The following is an 8,931-nucleotide window of genomic DNA, read 5'->3' as shown; positions in this document are numbered from 1 at the left end:
TGGAATAAAAATATAGTTTCAGGGGAGGAACCTGATAATGTTGTCGATGAAGAAGGGGATGCCTTGGGCATCCCCAAGCTTAGACGCTTGAGTCTTCTTGATATATGCAGGGGTGAACCACCGGGGCATCCCCAAGCTTAGAGCTTTCACTCTCCTTGATCATGTTGCATCATACTCCTCTCTTGATCCTTGAAAACTTCCTCCACACCAAACTTAGAACAACTCATTAGAGGGTTAGTGCACAATAAAAATTAACATATTCAGAGGTGACACAATCATTCTTAACACTTCTGGACATTGCATAAAGCTACTGGACATTAATGGATCAAAGAAATTCATCCAACATAGCAAAAGAGGCAATGCGAAATAAAAGGCAGAATCTGTCAAAACAGAACAGTTCGTATTGACGAATTTTAAAATGGCACCAGACTTGCTCAAATGAAAATGCTCAAATTGAATGAAAGTTGCGTACATATCTGAGGATCACTCACGTAAATTGGCATAATTTTCTGAGTTACCTACAGGGGAAAACAGCCCAGATTCGTGACAGCAAAGAAATCTGTATCTGCGCAGTAATCCAAATCTAGTATGAACTTTTCTATCAACGGCTTTACTTGGCACAACAAAACACAAAACTAAGATAAGGAGAGGTTTCTACAGTAGTAAACAACTTCCAAGACACAAAATAAAAACAAAGTACTGTAGGTAAAAACATGGGTTGTCTCCCATAAGCGCTTTTCTTTAACGCCTTTCAGCTAGGCGCAGAAAGTGTGCATCAAGTATTATCAAAGGGTGGTGTATTCTCAGCGGGGTGTGGAGTTTTCTCAACCAGGCATAGTATATTAGATACATAAGTTTTAGCATCTCCCTTTTCATTAGTCTTAGGTGTGCTACTCTCATCAAACAAATTTTCAGGAACAATGAAGCGACACAACCTGAATACAGATTGAATCTCTGTGCTTTCTGTGCTAGTCCCTTGGATCAATCGCTAGCACACACAGTTCGATGAATAACCAGAATAGCAAATGCGTCAATTATTACAACGTATGATCCATGGTATAATTATTACAAAGCGCATAGCTCAAGGCTAGCTGAAAATAACATAGTTCAAGCAGCAAATAAATAAACGAAGAGCTCCATCACGCCACAGGCGAACATGTTGGGTGTAAGCTCGCAACCTACGGTATCTCTTACTCGTCTTCAGAATAACCTGCAACATAAAAACATTGCAGCCCCGAAGGGTCATTACCCTTGGAATGGAAATGGCAAGATGTCATATGGTGGCTTTTCTGGCGCCTATAACTACATGATATTTGGCAGGTGGAGTTCATATTTGCGTAAAGCCAGTTTTGTTTTTTTTCCTACTCTCAAAACATTTATTTAAAACATAGTATATCAATAAGACTAATTACTACCCATAATCCACCTGGTGCATTAATATTCAGAAATTCGACTGACGAGATCATCCAATAGTTTCAAGCTCTAATTGCTCATAGATGTCCGTAACTGGGGACACGGCTAAGTACTTAGATTTGACACTCTCGAGAGGCTGTACACATTCCCCACATGACCTAGTCTGTTCTTCTTCCATGATGCGCATTTTGCTCAAATGGACAGATGTCGACTAGGACAAGACCTTTCAGAAGCAATACCTCAACCACAATGGACGCGCTCCATCCTACCAATATCTACCACCCTCTGTACATTGGGTCGAGTTCTCGCAACCTACTCAATCTAGCCAGAGCCCATATAGCATGTGGTTGTACTGGAAGCTACTAAAACAAGAAAACCGGGCAAATCTCTTTGTTCCTGGGTGGCCAACCTCAAGTGTGATGCACACGGTGCTGCCATAGAAATGACCCCGGTGCAACCACTCAACATAAACCAAGCATTACCACTTACCACCCAGGGGTGTATTAATTTGACATGGTTGTTTTCATTAAGAGAATAAAACATTTATCTCTCGCAACCTCTCCACTTTGATAATATCCCAGGGCCAGCAATTTGAAAACAGTATGCACATAAAACTACTACCAATGCATAGAAAACAGTAGGATATTGAGTTTGTGACACTTGCCTTGGTCGGTGTTCAGACAGTCGTCGCAATCGCACTCGTTGCAATCCGGGCAATCTAACGCAAGCAAAACAATTCACAATCAAACACCAAACAACACAAACAGGTATAACACATAATGAAAATATGCATGCATGCTCTGGAAAGAAATTTGATATCAAACATTTTTTATAAACAATTACTTTATGCAATAAAGATTTCAAATAGCCATTTAACCATGAACAAAATATGTATGTATAAAATAGTTTCTAATATCTCTTGTAGGCATACTGGTGGATAGGCAATTTAAGTATCTGCAATTTGGCGTTGGATTCATATTAAAATATTTTACAGAATTTAAAATATACTAAAAATACTATATACACGATTTTAAATTGCAAAATTCGCAAGTTTGGTAACAGTACAAACTAACAGTACCAAAATATTCTTCTCATTTTTCTGAATCCAACGATATATTATTTGTTCAAAACCGAGTTACGAAATTTTAATAATGAATTTTACAAGATTAAACATTTCGCGGTTTATTAATAATTTTATCCGAAAAGCTGTCAGGAAAAGTTTCTCGGATGGAGAAACTTTCTACACGAAAGTTGCAGGGAATTCAATTATGAACTCAATGCAAAAGGAATCATCTAAAACGGAGCTATAGATTATTTGTTATGAATTTTCAAAGATTATATGCGTGAACAAGCTAGCACCAACTGCATGATCGATCGATTAGGAGGTACGAGACAGTACGGTTCAGTTATTTGAGCTACAGCCTACAGTGACCCTTGGATTCAGATCTAGTGGCATACGGAGGATTTGCTAATTCTATTCCAAAGTGAAAGCTGTGGCTTACTATGGCACAGACGGGGCAAGGTGATGGCTCGGGCGGGCGTCTCCGGATAGCCCACAACGGCGACGAGGTGGTCTGAGCGATGCGGCGGACAGTGGCAGTACCGGCGGTGTTCTTGACGAAGGTTCTCGCGATCCTGAACGACGGCGACGACGGGACGACGACAACACCGGGCGGCACACTCAGCTGGTCGTTCTTGTCTTCGGCCCAACTCCGGCGACAATTTTCCGGCTCCTTAGTGGTCTGTAGATGGGGTAAAAGGATGAGAACGAGGTCGTAGATCAAGGGGAAGATATTGGCGTAGGCGAGAGGGTCTCAGGAGGTCTGAGACGACGACGACATCAACCTCCGAAGCTCAGCGATGGCGGCGGCGGCTCGAACTCCGGCGAGAAATTTGCGCAGCCTGGCGGCGCAAAAATTGGGGATTTTAGGGGAATAAAATAGAGGAGGTTTGGGGGTATTTATAGGTCGAAGAATCCGTGGCAAACGCTAACAAAATTGTTGAGATTTTCGCGGACTACTTCTCCGTCTCGTTCACGTACAGAGGCTGGAGTTTTGGCTGAGGTTGAAGATGCTCTGCGGGACCCACGATCAGGAAAAGAAAAGAAAAGAGAACGGGATGAGAAAAGCCCCGTGCTTCGCTGCTGTGCTGGTCTCGCGCGGGTTGGCTGGGCCGTTTGGCCTGGCCGGCCGGCGGGTTCTTTTCATTTTTTTTTTCTTTCTTTTTCTTCTCTGTTTTCTTTTCTGAAATTACTGAATTAACTACAGGCTACAAAACTGACGCAAAATAAAAATACGAAAATTTGTAAAAACTCTCAGTACAGTACTGGATATACTGGGCACAGCCCCAATCCAGTAAAGCACTAGGGTAAATATAGTATGCATATAGATTAATTAACAAGGAGCAATACTAGCAGTATAAAACTTTTATGCAAGATACAAGTAAAACATTTTCTAAAACTGAAAATTTTACATGCTGATGTGATGCAATGCATGAATTCGAAAATGCACAGTTTTTAGGATGTTACAAACAAGCCAAGCATAGTTATTTTCTAGTGCATCATTCATAGCTAAGAGCTTACATGGTATTGGTGCTTTGATCTCCCCACCATCATCAATATTATTAGTGTATCTTATTCTATCCATGTCCATCTTTTCAAGGAGACTAACAAAATTAGTATGCGAACCAAGCATATTAAATTTAGCAAAGACCTTTCTAGCTTCTCTTGCTAGACCACCAAATTCTCTAAGAAGGGTTTCTAAAACAAAATCTTTCTTTTCCCCTTCTTCCATATCACCAAGTGTGAGAAACATGTGTTGGATTATAGGATTAAGATTAACAAATTTAGTTTCCAACAGGCGAACTAAATGCGCAGCAGCAATTTCATAAGTAGGCGCAAGGTCTACCAAGTGTCTATCTTCAAAATTTTCAATGGTACTAACATGGTTGAAAAATTCCTCTATATTATTTCTCCCAATTATAGACCCACGTCCTACCGGTATGTCTTTCGTGGTAAAATTAAAAGGAAACATGATGAAATAAGTAAAGTAAATGCAAGTAACTAATTTTTTTGTGTTTTTGATATAGCAAACAAGATAGCAAGTAAAGTAAAACTAGCAACTAATTTTTTTGTATTTTGATTTAGTGCAGCAAACAAAGTAGTAAATAAAACTAAGCAAGACAAAAACAAAGTAAAGAGATTGAGAAGTGGAGACTCCCCTTGCAGCGTGTCTTGATCTCCCCGGCAACGGCGCCAGAAAAAGAGCTTGATGGCGTGTAACTCACACGTTCGTTGGGAACCCCAAGAGGAAGGTATGATGCGCACAGCAGTAAGTTTTCCCTCAGAAAGAAACCAAGGTTTATCGAACCAGGAGGAGCCAAGAAGCACGTTGAAGGTTGATGGCGGCGGGATGTACTGCGGCGCAACACCAGGGATTCCGGCGCCAACGTGGAACCTGCACAACACAACCAAAGTACTTTGCCCCAACGAAACAGTGAGGTTGTCAATCTCACCGGCTTGCTGTAACAAAGGATTAACCGTATTGTGTGGAAGATGATTGTTTGCGTAAAACAAGAGAACAAAGATTGGCAAGAGATTGTATTTCAGTATAGAGAATTGGACCGGGGTCCACAGTTCACTAGAGGTGTCTCTCCCATAAGATAAACAGCATGTTGGGTGAACAAATTACAGTTGAGCAATTGACAAATAAAGAGGGCATGACCATGCACATACATATTATGATGAGTATAGTGAGATTTAATTGGGCATTACGACAAAGTACATAGACCGCCATCCAACTGCATCTATGCCAAAAAATTCCACCTTCAGGTTATCATCCTAACCCACTCCAGTATTATGGTGCTAAGCAAAAGACAATTGCATTAATTTTGGTGCGTAATGTAATCAACAACTACATCCTTAGACATAGCATCAATGTTTTATCCCTAGTGGCAACAACACAACACAACCTTAGAACTTTCTGTCACATCGTCCTGTGTCAATGCGTGCATGAACCCACTATCGAGCATAAATACTCCCTCTTGGAGTTACAAGCATCTACTTGGCCAGAGCATCTACTAGTAACGGAGAGCATGCAAGATCATAAACAACACATAGATATAACTTTGATAATCAACATAACAAGTATTCTCTATTCATCGGATCCCAACAAACGCAACATATAGAATTACAGATAGATGATCTTGATCATGTTAGGCAGCTCACAAGATCCGACAATGATAGCACAATGGGGAGAAGACAACCATCTAGCTACTGCTATGGACCCATAGTCCAGGGGTAGACTACTCACACATCACTCCGGAGGCGACCATGGCGGCGTAGAGTCCTCCGGGAGATGATTCCCCTCTCCGGCAGGGTGCCGGAGGCGATCTCCTGGATCCCCCGAGATGGGATCGGCGGCGGCGGCGTCTCTGGAAGGTTTTCCGTATCGTGGTTCTCGGTACTGGGGGTTTCGTCACGGAGGCTTTAAGTAGGCGGAAGGGCAGGTCAAGAGGCGGCACGAGGGCCCCACACCACAGGGCCGCGCGGCCAAGGGGGGGGGCCGCGCCGCCCTAGGGTGTGGCCCCCTCGTGGCCCCTCTTCGTCTCTTCTTCGGACTGGAAGCTTCGTGGCAAAATAGGACCCCGGGCGTTGATTTCGTCCAATTCCGAGAATATTTCGTTACTAGGATTTCTGAAACCAAAAACAGCAGAAAACAAAGAATCGGCACTTCGGCATCTTGTTAATAGGTTAGTTCCAGAAAATGCACGAATATGACATAAAGTGTGCATAAAACATGTAGATAACATCAATAATGTGGCATAGAACATAAGAAATTATCGATACGTCGGAGACGTATCACACATCCGGCCTGAAGGCCGCGGTTTCGGAGGGTGTTCCTCCAAAGAAAACCCTAAAAGTTCCACCCAGGAGCATGCAAGAGAGCATCCGAGGAGATTTCGACGTCATGGCAGGGCGAAGGAAGAGACGAAGGGATTCACACCGCGAGGAGGAAGGACGAACAATAGCTCACCTTCGTCAGTTCGAACAAGGATGCCACGACGCGTTATCAATCAAGGGTCGCACCCGCTCACAATATCTATCGGCTACAGAGCAATTGAGGCACCGTGTTACCTCCACTCTTACTTCGATCCGAAGGATGGTCGAGAAAAATCCAGTCACTTGTTAAGGAACTGTCGACATTTTCTGGAAATTCGGCAGTTCTGCGATGACCTCAGAGCCGAGGCCATGTCGAGAGTTCACGCAATGGAGAGAAGGGCATGATCCTACAGTTATCCACCAGAGCCATATGTACCGGAGCCGTACGTGCCAGCAGGAGGAAGCAATCATGTACCAATTGAGGTGTTTCCGGAACCATGCGGGCAAGTCAACATGATCTATAAAACCAGCTTTTCAAAGAGAGAGATCAAGAAGTTCTCCCGTGAAGTAAAATATGCGGAAGTCGCCATGGTCGACACACCCGATTTCATCGACTGGTTGGATCAGAGTATCTCCTTCAGTAGGGCGGATCACCCGAAAGCTGTCCCGAGACCTGGCCACGCAGCCCTTGTTCTCGAAGCACAGATTGGAGGGTACAATATGAGCAAAGTATTCATGGATGGAGGAAGTGGCCTGAACCTGCTATTCGCCAGCACAATGAGAGCAATGAGTTTAACAGTCGATATGCTAAGAGAGTCCGACACAGGATTCCATGGCATTATACCGACTCGGCCTGCTTATTCTCTTGGTAAAACATCATTGGATGTGGTCTTCGGCACGCCCAACAATTTCAGGAAAGAGAAGATCGAGTTCGAAGTAGTTGACTGGGAGTCTCAGTATCACGCCATCCTCGGCAGGCCCGCGTTTGCCAAATTCATGGCCGTACCTCATTATGCATAACTAAAATTGAAGATGCCAGGTAACAACGGGACCCCAATAACCTTTCATGGAAGCTTTGCTCGATCGGACAACTGCGACGGGGAGTTCCAGAAGATCGCCTCGAAATTCGGAGCCAGGGAAGAACTCAACGCAATCGACGCCGTTACAGATCACACGCAACCACCAGCCGACAATCGAAACGTAAGATCCGACGAGTTTGACGCTGCAAAGGAAGCCAAGAAGCTGTAGGTGCACCCCACTGACCCGAAGAAAACGGTCAATACATCGGCTGACCTTACTGGCGCATAGGAAGGCACGCTCATCGAGTTCCTCCGTGAGCGCTGGGAGATATTTGCATGGGAACCATCCGACATGCCAGGTATCCCTAGGGAACTCGCTGAGCACGCCCTTAATGTTGACCCAACAGCCAAACCAGTGCAGCAGTCATTGCGCCGATTTTCCGAACCAAAGAGAAGAGCAATTGGCAAAGAAATCACTCAACTCCGTAAAGCAGGATTCATTCGGGAGCTCAAGGAAGCCGAGTGGGTGGCCAACCCAGTCATGGTGCCCAAGAAGGACACCACCGCTCTGCGCATGTGTATCGATTACACCAGCCTTAATAAACACTGTCAGAAAGACCACTTCCCGCTGCCTCGCATTGACCAGATAGTCGACTCCACAGCCGGATGCGATCGCCTTTCCTTCCTTGATGCATACTCCGGGTATAATCAGATCAAGCTGAAGAAAGAAGACCAGGAGCTAACCGCGTTCATCACCCCGCACGGCGTTTTCTGTTACAACGTCATGACCTTCGGGTTGAAAAACGCAGGGGCAACTTATCAACGTTGCATGCAGGTTTGCCTTGGAGAGCAGATTGGGAGGAACATCGAAGTTTACATCGACGATATCGTGGTGAAGACGAAGCACGCCGCAACTCTCATCGACGATCTGCGGGAAACCTTCGACAACCTAGACAAGTACAAAATCAAGCTGAATCCCAAAAAATGCTTCTTCGGAGTGCCAGGGGGACAAGTACTCGGGTACTTCATTTCAGCCAGAGGGATTGAAGCCAACCCTTTAAAGATCAAAGCTATCCTCAACATGGAGCCGCCAAAGAATCTGCACCAAGTACAGCAGTTGGTAGGACGTTTAGCAGCGCTTAGTAGATTCATTGCCAAGCTAGGAGAAAAAGCTTTGCCTTTCTACAACTTGATGAAAAAGTCAGAAAAGTTCGAGTGGACAAAGGAGGCGCAGGAGTCCTTCGACAGCCTGAAGAAAATCTTGTCGACGTCCCCGGTCCTCGTAACACCGCGTGAGAAAGAAACGCTGCTTATGTACATAGCCGCAACAGCGCAAGTCTTCAGCAGCATTTTGGTTGTTGAGCGAGAAGAAGTAGAAAAAGTCCACGGTGTTCAGAGGCCTGTTTATTACCTCAGCGAAGTACTCACACCCGCAAAGCAGAGATACCCTCATCATCAGAAGCTGGCGCATGCAGTATGGAAGTCGGCTCGCAAGCTGCGACATTATTTCACGGAGGACCCGATTATCATCGTAACTGAAGCGCCGTTGAAGAACATAATGACTAACCCAGAAGCCACAGGTCGAGTGTCCCAATGGGCCATCGAAATAGCGCCACACGA

The 8,931-nt window shown here is 44.6% G+C and overlaps 1 long non-coding RNA gene across 1 annotated transcript; it reads right to left on the bottom strand.

The window, feature by feature from the left end:
- Window positions 1-940: 940 nt before the first annotated feature.
- LOC127333975 (uncharacterized) lies at window positions 941-3,565 on the bottom strand. Its single transcript, XR_007871773.2, has 4 exons — window positions 3,259-3,565; window positions 2,916-3,155; window positions 2,078-2,131; window positions 941-1,210 (listed from the first exon to the last, which is right to left on the bottom strand). It is a non-coding gene; the product is annotated as an uncharacterized lncRNA (long non-coding RNA).
- Window positions 3,566-8,931: the final 5,366 nt, after the last annotated feature.

Source organism: Lolium perenne, chromosome 2 (genome assembly GCF_019359855.2).
Source record: "Lolium perenne isolate Kyuss_39 chromosome 2, Kyuss_2.0, whole genome shotgun sequence".
NCBI lineage: Eukaryota > Viridiplantae > Streptophyta > Magnoliopsida > Poales > Poaceae > Lolium > Lolium perenne.
Note: the sequence above shows the minus strand (reverse complement) of the source record. Positions and strands in the feature narration are given on the sequence as shown.